The 13,118-nt window shown below is 46.3% G+C and overlaps 27 pseudogenes; all 27 read right to left on the bottom strand.

Annotated features, from left to right (window-relative positions):
- Window positions 1–364: 364 nt before the first annotated feature.
- On the bottom strand, window positions 365–483 carry LOC133566905 (5S ribosomal RNA; annotated as a pseudogene).
- Window positions 484–847: 364 nt separating this feature from the next.
- On the bottom strand, window positions 848–966 carry LOC133565905 (5S ribosomal RNA; annotated as a pseudogene).
- Window positions 967–1,330: 364 nt separating this feature from the next.
- On the bottom strand, window positions 1,331–1,449 carry LOC133566369 (5S ribosomal RNA; annotated as a pseudogene).
- Window positions 1,450–1,817: 368 nt separating this feature from the next.
- LOC133567136 (5S ribosomal RNA) lies at window positions 1,818–1,936 on the bottom strand (annotated as a pseudogene).
- Window positions 1,937–2,304: 368 nt separating this feature from the next.
- On the bottom strand, window positions 2,305–2,423 carry LOC133567032 (5S ribosomal RNA; annotated as a pseudogene).
- Window positions 2,424–2,788: 365 nt separating this feature from the next.
- Window positions 2,789–2,907, bottom strand: LOC133565366 (5S ribosomal RNA; annotated as a pseudogene).
- Window positions 2,908–3,271: 364 nt separating this feature from the next.
- Window positions 3,272–3,390, bottom strand: LOC133567325 (5S ribosomal RNA; annotated as a pseudogene).
- Window positions 3,391–3,755: 365 nt separating this feature from the next.
- LOC133566717 (5S ribosomal RNA) lies at window positions 3,756–3,874 on the bottom strand (annotated as a pseudogene).
- Window positions 3,875–4,238: 364 nt separating this feature from the next.
- On the bottom strand, window positions 4,239–4,357 carry LOC133567061 (5S ribosomal RNA; annotated as a pseudogene).
- A 364-nt stretch (window positions 4,358–4,721) lies between these two features.
- LOC133566368 (5S ribosomal RNA) lies at window positions 4,722–4,840 on the bottom strand (annotated as a pseudogene).
- A 368-nt stretch (window positions 4,841–5,208) lies between these two features.
- On the bottom strand, window positions 5,209–5,327 carry LOC133567135 (5S ribosomal RNA; annotated as a pseudogene).
- A 368-nt stretch (window positions 5,328–5,695) lies between these two features.
- On the bottom strand, window positions 5,696–5,814 carry LOC133567031 (5S ribosomal RNA; annotated as a pseudogene).
- A 365-nt stretch (window positions 5,815–6,179) lies between these two features.
- On the bottom strand, window positions 6,180–6,298 carry LOC133566530 (5S ribosomal RNA; annotated as a pseudogene).
- Window positions 6,299–6,662: 364 nt separating this feature from the next.
- On the bottom strand, window positions 6,663–6,781 carry LOC133567324 (5S ribosomal RNA; annotated as a pseudogene).
- A 365-nt stretch (window positions 6,782–7,146) lies between these two features.
- On the bottom strand, window positions 7,147–7,265 carry LOC133566716 (5S ribosomal RNA; annotated as a pseudogene).
- Window positions 7,266–7,629: 364 nt separating this feature from the next.
- On the bottom strand, window positions 7,630–7,748 carry LOC133567404 (5S ribosomal RNA; annotated as a pseudogene).
- A 368-nt stretch (window positions 7,749–8,116) lies between these two features.
- Window positions 8,117–8,235, bottom strand: LOC133565365 (5S ribosomal RNA; annotated as a pseudogene).
- Window positions 8,236–8,600: 365 nt separating this feature from the next.
- On the bottom strand, window positions 8,601–8,719 carry LOC133565480 (5S ribosomal RNA; annotated as a pseudogene).
- Window positions 8,720–9,083: 364 nt separating this feature from the next.
- Window positions 9,084–9,202, bottom strand: LOC133566975 (5S ribosomal RNA; annotated as a pseudogene).
- Window positions 9,203–9,567: 365 nt separating this feature from the next.
- On the bottom strand, window positions 9,568–9,686 carry LOC133565582 (5S ribosomal RNA; annotated as a pseudogene).
- A 368-nt stretch (window positions 9,687–10,054) lies between these two features.
- LOC133565564 (5S ribosomal RNA) lies at window positions 10,055–10,173 on the bottom strand (annotated as a pseudogene).
- Window positions 10,174–10,537: 364 nt separating this feature from the next.
- LOC133566903 (5S ribosomal RNA) lies at window positions 10,538–10,656 on the bottom strand (annotated as a pseudogene).
- Window positions 10,657–11,020: 364 nt separating this feature from the next.
- On the bottom strand, window positions 11,021–11,139 carry LOC133565364 (5S ribosomal RNA; annotated as a pseudogene).
- A 364-nt stretch (window positions 11,140–11,503) lies between these two features.
- On the bottom strand, window positions 11,504–11,622 carry LOC133566434 (5S ribosomal RNA; annotated as a pseudogene).
- A 366-nt stretch (window positions 11,623–11,988) lies between these two features.
- LOC133566601 (5S ribosomal RNA) lies at window positions 11,989–12,107 on the bottom strand (annotated as a pseudogene).
- A 365-nt stretch (window positions 12,108–12,472) lies between these two features.
- LOC133565581 (5S ribosomal RNA) lies at window positions 12,473–12,591 on the bottom strand (annotated as a pseudogene).
- A 368-nt stretch (window positions 12,592–12,959) lies between these two features.
- On the bottom strand, window positions 12,960–13,078 carry LOC133567643 (5S ribosomal RNA; annotated as a pseudogene).
- Window positions 13,079–13,118: the final 40 nt, after the last annotated feature.

Raw genomic sequence — 13,118 nt, 5'->3', positions numbered from 1 at the left:
CGAGAGGCAGTCCTCAGAATTCAATTTTTAAATGTGGCAAGCTGGTTGACAGGACCTTTCTGCAATGAGCTACACGTGTGTGATACAATAATCACTGCTCTTTTTCTCAGCCTATGTAACTCTTTGGACTTTTGCCCCACTGTTAGCACTGAAGTGCCTTGAGGCACATGGGTCACTGTTGGCGACACTGCAAATCTTGCTATAAATTTCAGACCGAGTCAAAACTAAACATGTTTTGGGTGGAGACCAGCGTTTTGTTTGGACGAGCATAATGTAGCGTTTTGACAAGTGTGGCAAGTATCTATAGCCATTGTGAGAAAAACAAAAGGGAGAAAGTGCGCCCTATACTGGGAGCATCGCTAAAAGCCTACGGCACTTGGTATTCCTAGGCAGTCTCCCAACCAAGTACTAACCAGGCCGGACCCAGCTTAGCTTCCGAGATCAGACGAGATCGGGAGATCTTCAGGTAGTATGGCCGTAAGCGAGACGCAGTCCTCAGAATTCAATTTTTAAATGTGGCAAGCTGGTTGACAGGACCTTTCTGCAATGAGCTACACGTGTGTGATACAATAATCACTGCTCTTTTTCTCAGCCTATGTAACTCTTTGGACTTTTGCCCCACTGTTAGCACTGAAGTGCCTTGAGGCACATGGGTCACTGTTGGCGACACTGCAAATCTTGCTATAAATTTCAGAACGAGTCAAAACTAAACATGTTTTGGGTGGAGACCAGTGTTTTGTTTGGACAAGCATAAACGTAGCGTTTTGACAAGTGTGGCAAGTATCTATAGCCATTGTGACAAAAACAAAAGGGAGAAAGTGCGCCCTATACTGGGAGCATCGCTAAAAGCCTACAGCACCTGGTATTCCTAGGCAGTCTCCCATCCAAGTACTAACCAGGACAGACCCAGCTTAGCTTCCGAGATCAGACGAGATCGGGCGATCTTCGGGTAGTATGGCCGTAAGCCGAGACGCAGTCCTCAGACTTCAATTTTTAAATGTGGCAAGCTGGTTGACAGGAACTTTCTACAATGAGCTACACGTGTGTGATACAATAATCACTACTCTTTTTCTCAGCCTATGTAACTCTTTGGACTTTTGCCCCACTGTTAGCACTGAAGTGCCTTGAGGCAAATGGGTCACTGTTGGCGACACTGCCAATCTTGCTATAAATTTCAGACCGAGTCAAAACTAAACATGTTTTGGGTGGAGACCAGCGTTTTGTTTGGACGAGCATAATGTAGCGTTTTGACAAGTGTGGCAAGTATCTATAGCCTTTGTGACAAAAACAAAAGGGAGAAAGTGCGCCCTATACTGGGAGCATCGCTAAAAGCCTACAGCGCCTGGTATTCCTAGGCAGTCTCCCATCCAAGTACTAACCAGGCCAGACCCAGCTTAGCTTCCGAGATCAGACGAGATCAGGCGATCTTCGGGAAGTATGGCCGTAAGCCGAGAGGGAGTCCTCAGAATTCAATTTTTAAATGTGGCAAGCTGGTTGACAGGACCTTTCTGCAATGAGCTACACGTGTGTGATACAATAATCACTGCTCTTTTTCTTAGCCTATGTAACTCTTTGGACTTTTGCCCCACTGTTAGCACTGAAGTGCCTTGAGGCACATGGGTCACTGTTGGCGACACTGCAAATCTTGCTATCAATTTCAGACCGAGTCAAAACTAAACAAACATGTTTTGGGTGGAGACCAGCGGTTTGTTTGGACGAGCATAATGTAGCGTTTTGACAAGTGTGGCAAGTATCTATAGCCATTGTGAAAAAAACAAAAGGGAGAAAGTGCGCCCTATACTGGGAGCATCGCTAAAAGCCTACAGCACCTGGTATTCCTAGGCAGTCTCCCATCCAAGTACTAACCAGGCTAGACACAGCTTAGCTTCCGAGATCAGACGAGATCGGGCGATCTTCGGGAAGTATGGCCGTAAGCCGAGAGGCAGGCCTCAGAATTCAATTTTTAAATGTGGCAAGCTGGTTGACAGGACCTTTCTGCAATGAGCTACACGTGTGTGATACAATAATCACTGCTCTTTTTCTCAGCCAATGTAACTCTTTGGACTTTTGCCCCACTGTTAGCACTGAAGTGCCTTGAGGCACATGGGTCACTGTTGGCGACACTGCAAATCTTGCTATCAATTTCAGACCGAGTCAAAACTAAACAAACATGTTTTGGGTGGAGACCAGCGGTTTGTTTGGACGAGCATAATGTAGCGTTTTGACAAGTGTGGCAAGTATCTATAGCCATTGTGAAAAAAACAAAAGGGAGAAAGTGCGCCCTATACTGGGAGCATCGCTAAAAGCCTACAGCACCTGGTATTCCTAGGCAGTCTCCCATCCAAGTACTAACCAGGCTAGACACAGCTTAGCTTCCGAGATCAGACGAGATCGGGCGATCTTCGGGTAGTATGGCCGTAAGCCGAGAGGCAGGCCTCAGAATTCAATTTTTAAATGTGGCAAGCTGGTTGACAGGACCTTTCTGCAATGAGCTACACGTGTGTGATACAATAATCACTGCTCTTTTTCTCAGCCAATGTAACTCTTTGGACTTTTGCCCCACTGTTAGCACTGAAGTGCCTTGAGGCACATGGGTCACTGTTGGCGACACTGCAAATCTTGCTATAAATTTCAGACCGAGTCAAAACTAAACATGTTTTGGGTGGAGACCAGTGTTTTTTTTGGACGAGCATAAACGTAGCGTTTTGACAAGTGTGGCAAGTATCTATAGCCATTGTGACAAAAACAAAAGGGAGAAAGTGCGCCCTATACTGGGAGCATCGCTAAAAGCCTACAGCACCTGGTATTCCTAGGCAGTCTCCCATCCAAGTACTAACCAGGCCAGACCCAGCTTAGCTTCCGAGCTCAGACGAGATCGGGCGATCTTCGGGTAGTATGGCCGTAAGCCGAGACGCAGTCCTCAGACTTCAATTTTTAAATGTGGCAAGCTGGTTGACAGGACCTTTCTACAATGAGCTACACGTGTGTGATACAATAATCACTACTCTTTTTCTCAGCCTATGTAACTCTTTGGACTTTTGCCCCACTGTTAGCACTGAAGTGCCTTGAGGCACATGGGTCACTGTTGGCGACACTGCAAATCTTGCTATAAATTTCAGACCGAGTCAAAACTAAACATGTTTTGGGTGGAGACCAGCGTTTTGTTTGGACGAGCATAATGTAGCATTTTGACAAGTGTGGCAAGTATCTATAGCCATTGTGACAAAAACAAAAGGGAGAAAGTGCGCCCTATACTGGGAGCATCGCTAAAAGCCTACAGCGCCTGGTATTCCTATGCAGTCTCCCATCCAAGTACTAACCAGGCCAGACCCAGCTTAGCTTCCGAGATCAGACGAGATGAGGCGATCTTCGGGAAGTATGGCCGTAAGCCGAGAGGGAGTCCTCAGAATTCAATTTTTAAATGTGGCAAGCTGGTTGACAGGACCTTTCTGCAATGAGCTACACGTGTGTGATACAATAATCACTGCTCTTTTTCTCAGCCTATGTAACTCTTTGGACTTTTGCCCCACTGTTAGCACTGAAGTGCCTTGAGGCACATGGGTCACTGTTGGCGACACTGCAAATATTGCTATAAATTTCAGACCGAGTCAAAACTAAACTTGTTTTGGGTGGAGACCAGCGTTTTGTTTGGACGGGCATAATGTAGCGTTTTGACAAGTGTGGCAAGTATCTATAGCCTTTTTGAGAAAAAAAAAAAGGGAGAAAGTGCGCCCTATACTGGGAGCATCGCTAAAAGCCTACGGCACTTGGTATTCCTAGGCAGTCTCCCAACCAAGTACTAACCAGGCCAGACCCAGCTTAGCTTCCGAGATCAGACGAGATCGGGAGATCTTCAGGTAGTATGGCCGTAAGCCGAGACGCAGTCCTCAGAATTCAATTTTTAAATGTGGCAAGCTGGTTGACAGGACCTTTCTGCAATGAGCTACACGTGTGTGATACAATAATCACTGCTCTTTTTCTCAGCCTATGTAACTCTTTGGACTCTTGGCCCACTGTTAGCACCGAAGTGCCTTGAGGCACATGGGTGACTTTTGGCGACACTGCATATCTTGCTATAAATTACAGACCGATTCAAAACTAAACATGTTTTGGGTGGAGACCAGCGTTTTGTTTGGACGAGCATAATGTAGCGTTTTGACAAGTGTGGCAAGTATCTATAGCCATTGTGACAAAAACAAAAGGGAGAAAGTGCGCCCTATACTGGGAGCATCGCTAAAAGCCTAAAGCACCTGGTATTCCTAGGCAGTCTCCCATCCAAGTACTAACCAGGACAGACCCAGCTTAGCTTCCGAGATCAGACGAGATCGGGCGATCTTCGGGTAGTATGGCCGTAAGCCGAGACGCAGTCCTCAGACTTCAATTTTTAAATGTGGCAAGCTGGTTGACAGGAACTTTCTACAATGAGCTACACGTGTGTGATACAATAATCACTACTCTTTTTCTCAGCCTATGTAACTCTTTGGACTTTTGCCCCACTGTTAGCACTGAAGTGCCTTGAGGCAAATGGGTCACTGTTGGCGACACTGCCAATCTTGCTATAAATTTCAGACCGAGTCAAAACTAAACATGTTTTGGGTGGAGACCAGCGTTTTGTTTGGACGAGCATAATGTAGCGTTTTGACAAGTGTGGCAAGTATCTATAGCCTTTGTGACAAAAACAAAAGGGAGAAAGTGCGCCCTATACTGGGAGCATCGCTAAAAGCCTACAGCGCCTGGTATTCCTAGGCAGTCTCCCATCCAAGTACTAACCAGGCCAGACCCAGCTTAGCTTCCGAGATCAGACGAGATCAGGCGATCTTCGGGAAGTATGGCCGTAAGCCGAGAGGGAGTCCTCAGAATTCAATTTTTAAATGTGGCAAGCTGGTTGACAGGACCTTTCTGCAATGAGCTACACGTGTGTGATACAATAATCACTGCTCTTTTTCTTAGCCTATGTAACTCTTTGGACTTTTGCCCCACTGTTAGCACTGAAGTGCCTTGAGGCACATGGGTCACTGTTGGCGACACTGCAAATCTTGCTATCAATTTCAGACCGAGTCAAAACTAAACAAACATGTTTTGGGTGGAGACCAGCGGTTTGTTTGGACGAGCATAATGTAGCGTTTTGACAAGTGTGGCAAGTATCTATAGCCATTGTGAAAAAAACAAAAGGGAGAAAGTGCGCCCTATACTGGGAGCATCGCTAAAAGCCTACAGCACCTGGTATTCCTAGGCAGTCTCCCATCCAAGTACTAACCAGGCTAGACACAGCTTAGCTTCCGAGATCAGACGAGATCGGGCGATCTTCGGGAAGTATGGCCGTAAGCCGAGAGGCAGGCCTCAGAATTCAATTTTTAAATGTGGCAAGCTGGTTGACAGGACCTTTCTGCAATGAGCTACACGTGTGTGATACAATAATCACTGCTCTTTTTCTCAGCCAATGTAACTCTTTGGACTTTTGCCCCACTGTTAGCACTGAAGTGCCTTGAGGCACATGGGTCACTGTTGGCGACACTGCAAATCTTGCTATCAATTTCAGACCGAGTCAAAACTAAACAAACATGTTTTGGGTGGAGACCAGCGGTTTGTTTGGACGAGCATAATGTAGCGTTTTGACAAGTGTGGCAAGTATCTATAGCCATTGTGAAAAAAACAAAAGGGAGAAAGTGCGCCCTATACTGGGAGCATCGCTAAAAGCCTACAGCACCTGGTATTCCTAGGCAGTCTCCCATCCAAGTACTAACCAGGCTAGACACAGCTTAGCTTCCGAGATCAGACGAGATCGGGCGATCTTCGGGTAGTATGGCCGTAAGCCGAGAGGCAGGCCTCAGAATTCAATTTTTAAATGTGGCAAGCTGGTTGACAGGACCTTTCTGCAATGAGCTACACGTGTGTGATACAATAATCACTGCTCTTTTTCTCAGCCAATGTAACTCTTTGGACTTTTGCCCCACTGTTAGCACTGAAGTGCCTTGAGGCACATGGGTCACTGTTGGCGACACTGCAAATCTTGCTATAAATTTCAGACCGAGTCAAAACTAAACATGTTTTGGGTGGAGACCAGTGTTTTTTTTGGACGAGCATAAACGTAGCGTTTTGACAAGTGTGGCAAGTATCTATAGCCATTGTGACAAAAACAAAAGGGAGAAAGTGCGCCCTATACTGGGAGCATCGCTAAAAGCCTACAGCACCTGGTATTCCTAGGCAGTCTCCCATCCAAGTACTAACCAGGGCAGACCCAGCTTAGCTTCCGAGCTCAGACGAGATCGGGCGATCTTCGGGTAGTATGGCCGTAAGCCGAGACGCAGTCCTCAGACTTCAATTTTTAAATGTGGCAAGCTGGTTGACAGGACCTTTCTACAATGAGCTACACGTGTGTGATACAATAATCACTACTCTTTTTCTCAGCCTATGTAACTCTTTGGACTTTTGCCCCACTGTTAGCACTGAAGTGCCTTGAGGCACATGGGTCACTGTTGGCGACACTGCAAATCTTGCTATAAATTTCAGACCGAGTCAAAACTAAACATGTTTTGGGTGGAGACCAGCGTTTTGTTTGGACGAGCATAATGTAGCATTTTGACAAGTGTGGCAAGTATCTATAGCCATTGTGACAAAAACAAAAGGGAGAAAGTGCGCCCTATACTGGGAGCATCGCTAAAAGCCTACAGCGCCTGGTATTCCTATGCAGTCTCCCATCCAAGTACTAACCAGGCCAGACCCAGCTTAGCTTCCGAGATCAGACGAGATGAGGCGATCTTCGGGAAGTATGGCCGTAAGCCGAGAGGGAGTCCTCAGAATTCAATTTTTAAATGTGGCAAGCTGGTTGACAGGACCTTTCTGCAATGAGCTACACGTGTGTGATACAATAATCACTGCTCTTTTTCTCAGCCTATGTAACTCTTTGGACTTTTGCCCCACTGTTAGCACTGAAGTGCCTTGAGGCACATGGGTCACTGTTGGCGACACTGCAAATATTGCTATAAATTTCAGACCGAGTCAAAACTAAACTTGTTTTGGGTGGAGACCAGCGTTTTGTTTGGACGGGCATAATGTAGCGTTTTGACAAGTGTGGCAAGTATCTATAGCCTTTTTGAGAAAAAAAAAAAGGGAGAAAGTGCGCCCTATACTGGGAGCATCGCTAAAAGCCTACGGCACTTGGTATTCCTAGGCAGTCTCCCAACCAAGTACTAACCAGGCCAGACCCAGCTTAGCTTCCGAGATCAGACGAGATCGGGAGATCTTCAGGTAGTATGGCCGTAAGCCGAGACGCAGTCCTCAGAATTCAATTTTTAAATGTGGCAAGCTGGTTGACAGGACCTTTCTGCAATGAGCTACACGTGTGTGATACAATAATCACTGCTCTTTTTCTCAGCCTATGTAACTCTTTGGACTCTTGGCCCACTGTTAGCACCGAAGTGCCTTGAGGCACATGGGTGACTTTTGGCGACACTGCATATCTTGCTATAAATTACAGACCGATTCAAAACTAAACATGTTTTGGGTGGAGACCAGCGTTTTGTTTGGACGAGCATAATGTAGCGTTTTGACAAGTGTGGCAAGTATCTATAGCCATTGTGACAAAAACAAAAGGGAGAAAGTGCGCCCTATACTGGGAGCATCGCTAAAAGCCTAAAGCACCTGGTATTCCTAGGCAGTCTCCCATCCAAGTAATAACCAGGCCGGACTCAGCTTAGCTTCCGAGATCAGACGAGATCAGGCGATCTTCGGGTAGTATGGCCGTAAGCCGAGAGGGAGTCCTCAGAATTCAATTTTTAAATGTGGCAAGCTGGTCGACAGGACCTTTCTGCAATGAGCTACACGTGTGTGATACAATAATCACTGCTCTTTTTCTTAGCCTATGTAACTCTTTGGACTTTTGCCCCACTGTTAGCACTGAAGTGCCTTGAGGCACATGGGTCACTGTTGGCGACACTGCAAATCTTGCTATAAATTTCAGACCGAGTCAAAACTAAACAAACATGTTTTGGGTGGAGACCAGCGGTTTGTTTGGACGAGCATAATGTAGCGTTTTGACAAGTGTGGCAAGTATCTATAGCCATTGTGAAAAAAACAAAAGGGAGAAAGTGCGCCCTATACTGGGAGCATCGCTAAAAGCCTACAGCACCTGGTATTCCTAGGCAGTCTCCCATCCAAGTACTAACCAGGCCAGACCCAGCTTAGCTTCCGAGCTCAGACGAGATCGGGCGATCTTCGGGTAGTATGGCCGTAAGCCGAGAGGCTGTCCTCAGAATTCAATTTTTAAATGTGGCAAGCTGGTTGACAGGACCTTTCTGCAATGAGCTACACGTGTGTGATACAATAATCACTGCTCTTTTTCTCAGCCTATGTAACTCTTTGGACTTTTGCCCCACTGTTAGCACTGAAGTGCCTTGAGGCACATGGGTCACTGTTGGCGACACTGCAAATCTTGCTATAAATTTCAGACCGAGTCAAAACTAAACATGTTTTGGGTGGAGACCAGTGTTTTGTTTGGACAAGCATAAACGTAGCGTTTTGACAAGTGTGGCAAGTATCTATAGCCATTGTGACAAAAAAAAAAGGGAGAAAGTGCGCCCTATACTGGGAGCATCGCTAAAAGCCTACAGCACCTGGTGTTCCTAGGCAGTCTCCCATCCAAGTACTAACCAGGCCAGACCCAGCTTAGCTTCCGAGCTCAGACGAGATCGGGCGATCTTCGGGTAGTATGGCCGTAAGCCGAGACGCAGTCCTCAGACTTCAATTTTTAAATGTGGCAAGCTGGTTGACAGGACCTTTCTACAATGAGCTACACGTGTGTGATACAATAATCACTACTCTTTTTCTCAGCCTATGTAACCCTTTGGACTTTTGCCCCACTGTTAGCACTGAAGTGCCTTGAGGCACATGGGTCACTGTTGGCGACACTGCAAATCTTGCTATAAATTTCAGACCGAGTCAAAACTAAACTTGTTTTGGGTGGAGACCAGCGTATTGTTTGGACGAGCATAATGTAGCATTTTGACAAGTGTGGCAAGTATCTATAGCCATTGTGACAAAAACAAAAGGGAGAAAGTGCGCCCTATACTGGGAGCATCGCTAAAAGCCTACAGCACTTGGTATTCCTAGGCAGTCTCCCAACCAAGTACTAACCAGGCCAGACCCAGCTTAGCTTCCGAGATCAGACGAGATCGGGCGATCTTCGGGTAGCATGGCCGTAAGCCGAGACGCAGTCCTCAGAATTCAATTTTTAAATGTGGCAAGCTGGTTGACAGGACCTTTCAGCAATGAGCTACACGTGTGTGATACAATAATCACTGCTCTTTTTCTCAATCTATGTAACTCTTTGGACTCTTGGCCCACTGTTAGCACTGAAGTGCCTTGAGGCACATGGGTGACTGTTGGCGACACTGCAAATCATGCTATAAATTTCAGACCGAGTCAAAACTAAACATGTTTTGGGTGGAGACCAGTGTTTTGTTTGGACGAGCATAAACGTAGCGTTTTGACAAGTGTGGCAAGTATCTATAGCCATTGTGACAAAAACAAAAGGGAGAAAGTGCGCCCTATACTGGGAGCATCGCTAAAAGCTTACAGCACCTGGTATTCCTAGGCAGTCTCCCATCCAAGTACTAACCAGGCCAGACCCAGCTTAGCTTCCGAGATCAGACGAGATCGGGCTATCTTCGGGTAGTATGGCCGTAAGCCGAGAGGCAGTCCTCAGAATTCAATTTTTAAATGTGGCAAGCTGGTTGACAGGACCTTTCTGCAATTAGCTACACGTGTGTGATACAATAATCACTGCTCTTTTTCTCAGCCTATGTAACTCTTTGGACTTTTGCCCCACTGTTAGCACTGAAGTGCCTTGAGGCACATGGGTCACTGTTGGCGACACTGCAAATCTTGCTATAAATTTCAGACCGAGTCAAAACTAAACAAACATGTTTTGGGTGGAGACCAGCGGTTTGTTTGGATGAGCATAATGTAGCGTTTTGACAAGTGTGGCAAGTATCTCTAGCCATTGTGAAAAAAACAAAAGGGAGAAAGTGCGCCCTATACTGGTAGCATCGCTAAAAGCCTACAGCACCTGGTATTCCTAGGCAGTCTCCCAACCAAGTACTAACCAGGCCAGACCCAACTTAGCTTCCGAGATCAGACGAGATCGGGCGATCTTCGGGTAGTATGGCCGTAAGCCGAGAGGCAGTCCTCAGAATTCAATTTTTAAATGTGGCAAGCTGGTTGACAGGACCTTTCTGCAATGAGCTACACGTGTGTGATACAATAATCACTGCTCTTTTTCTCAGCCTATGTAACTCTTTGGACTTTTGCCCCACTGTTAGCACTGAAGTGCCTTGAGGCACATGGGTCACTGTTGGCGACACTGCAAATCTTGCTATAAATTTCAGACCGAGTCAAAACTAAACATGTTTTGGGTGGAGACCAGCGTTTTGTTTGGACGAGCATAATGTAGCGTTTTGACAAGTGTGGCAAGTATCTATAGCCATTGTGAGAAAAACAAAAGGGAGAAAGTGCGCCCTATACTGGGAGCATCGCTAAAAGCCTACGGCACTTGGTATTCCTAGGCAGTCTCCCAACCAAGTACTAACCAGGCCGGACCCAGCTTAGCTTCCGAGATCAGACGAGATCGGGAGATCTTCAGGTAGTATGGCCGTAAGCGAGACGCAGTCCTCAGAATTCAATTTTTAAATGTGGCAAGCTGGTTGACAGGACCTTTCTGCAATGAGCTACACGTGTGTGATACAATAATCACTGCTCTTTTTCTCAGCCTATGTAACTCTTTGGACTTTTGCCCCACTGTTAGCACTGAAGTGCCTTGAGGCACATGGGTCACTGTTGGCGACACTGCAAATCTTGCTATAAATTTCAGACCGAGTCAAAACTAAACATGTTTTGGGTGGAGACCAGTGTTTTGTTTGGACAGGCATAAACGTAGCGTTTTGACAAGTGTGGCAAGTATCTATAGCCATTGTGACAAAAACAAAAGGGAGAAAGTGCGCCCTATACTGGGAGCATCGCTAAAAGCCTACAGCACCTGGTATTCCTAGGCAGTCTCCCATCCAAGTACTAACCAGGCCAGACCCAGCTTAGCTTCCGAGCTCAGACGAGATCGGGCGATCTTCGGGTAGTATGGCCGTAAGCCGAGACGCAGTCCTCAGACTTCAATTTTTAAATGTGGCAAGCTGGTTGACAGGACCTTTCTACAATGAGCTACACGTGTGTGATACAATAATCACTACTCTTTTTCTCAGCCTCTGTAACTCTTTGGACTTTTGCCCCACTGTTAGCACTGAAGTGCCTTGAGGCACATGGGTCACTGTTGGCGACACTGCAAATCTTGCTATAAATTTCAGACCGAGTCAAAACTAAACTTGTTTTGGGTGGAGACCAGCGTATTGTTTGGACGAGCATAATGTAGCATTTTGACAAGTGTGGCAAGTATCTATAGCCATTGTGACAAAAACAAAAGGGAGAAAGTGCGCCCTATACTGGGAGCATCGCTAAAAGCCTACAGCACCTGGTATTCCTAGGCAGTCTCCCATCCAAGTACTAACCAGGACAGACCCAGCTTAGCTTCCGAGATCAGACGAGATCGGGCGATCTTCGGATAGTATGGCCGTAAGCCGAGAGGCAGTCCTCAGAATTCAATTTTTAAATGTGGCAAGCTGGTTGACAGGACATTTCTGCAATGAGCTACACGCGTGTGATACAATAATCACTGCTCTTTTTCTCAGCCTATGTAACTCTTTGGACTTTTGCCCCACTGTTAGCACCGAAGTGCCTCTTGAGGCACATGGGTCACTGTTGGCGACACTGCAAATCTTGCTATAAATTTCAGACCGAGTCGAAACTAAACATGTTTTGTGTGGAGACCAGCGTTTTGTTTGGACGAGCATAATGTAGCGTTTTGATAAGTGTGGCAAGTATCTATAGCCATTGTGAGAAAAACAAAAGGGAGAAAGTTCGCCCTATACTGGGAGCATCGCTAAAAGCCTACAGCACTTGGTATTCCTAGGTAGTCTCCCAACCAAGTACTAACCAGGCCGGACCCAGCTTAGCTTCCGAGATCAGACGAGATCGGGCGATCTTCGGGTAGTATGGCCGTAAGCCGAGACGCAGTCCTCAGATTTCAATTTTTAAATGTGGCAAGCTGGTTGACAGGACCTTTCTGCAATGAGCTACACGTGTGTGATACAATAATCACTGCTCTTTTTCTCAATCTATGTAACTCTTTGGACTCTTGGCCCACTGTTAGCACTGAAGTGCCTTGAGGCACATGGGTGACTGTTGGCGACACTGCAAATCTTGCTATAAATTTCAGACCGAGTCAAAACTAAACATGTTTTGGGTGGAGACCAGTGTTTTGTTTGGACGAGCATAAACGTTGCGTTTTGACAAGTGTGGCAAGTATCTATAGCCATTGTGACAAAAACAAAAGGGAGAAAGTGCGCCCTATACTGGGAGCATCGCTAAAAGCTTACAGCACCTGGTATTCCTAGGCAGTCTCCCATCCAAGTACTAACCAGGCCAGACCCAGCTTAGCTTCCGAGATCAGACGAGATCGGGCTATCTTCGGGTAGTATGGCCGTAAGCCGAGAAGAAGTCCTCAGAATTCAATTTTTAAATGTGGCAAGCTGGTTGACAGGACCTTTCTGCAATTAGCTACACGTGTGTGATACAATAATCACTGCTCTTTTTCTCAGCCTATGTAACTCTTTGGACTTTTGCCCCACTGTTAGCACTGAAGTGCCTTGAGGCACATGGGTCACTGTTGGCGACACTGCAAATCTTGCTATAAATTTCAGACCGAGTCAAAACTAAACAAACATGTTTTGGGTGGAGACCAGCGGTTTGTTTGGACGAGCACAATGTAGCGTTTTGACAAGTGTGGCAAGTATCTATAGCCATTGTGACAAAAACAAAAGGGAGAAAGTGCGCCCTATACTGGGAGCATCGCTAAAAGCCTACAGCACCTGGTATTCCTAGGCAGTCTCCCATCCAAGTACTAACCAGGCCAGACCCAGCTTAGCTTCCGAGATCAGACGAGATCGGGCGATCTTCGGGTAGTATGGCCGTAAGCCGAGAGGCAGTCCTCAGAATTCAATTTTTAAATGTGGCAA

Source organism: Nerophis ophidion, linkage group LG13 (genome assembly GCF_033978795.1).
Source record: "Nerophis ophidion isolate RoL-2023_Sa linkage group LG13, RoL_Noph_v1.0, whole genome shotgun sequence".
Taxonomy (NCBI): domain Eukaryota; kingdom Metazoa; phylum Chordata; class Actinopteri; order Syngnathiformes; family Syngnathidae; genus Nerophis; species Nerophis ophidion.
Note: the sequence above shows the minus strand (reverse complement) of the source record. Positions and strands in the feature narration are given on the sequence as shown.